Here is a 309-nt window from a genome sequence, read left to right as displayed (position 1 = left end):
TGGTTTATATTTACCTATATCTATTATATAATCAACCCTTACCTTTATCCAACCTCGTATTTGGCATTAACAACAATCTCACGTACAAGTCCAAGGCCCATGTACAAATGCGAATTGTTGTGTCCAAATTAGTTGTATGCAACATGTAAGTCGTTTGTACAAGTCTGACGTGTGTATGATATTGGCGTGTGCTTGTTATGCAAAGAGGAGCAGTCTCTGTGTATATGCGTATATGTGTTTTCTCAGTAGTAATAATATATCTATTGTGTATGTCAAAATATGCGTAAAAGTTGGCAAATGTTTTGAGGA

This window comes from Penaeus monodon, chromosome 23 (genome assembly GCF_015228065.2).
Source record: "Penaeus monodon isolate SGIC_2016 chromosome 23, NSTDA_Pmon_1, whole genome shotgun sequence".
In the NCBI taxonomy this organism is placed as follows: domain Eukaryota; kingdom Metazoa; phylum Arthropoda; class Malacostraca; order Decapoda; family Penaeidae; genus Penaeus; species Penaeus monodon.
The sequence above is the reverse complement of the archived record's forward strand: the minus strand, read 5'-3'. Positions refer to the sequence as shown.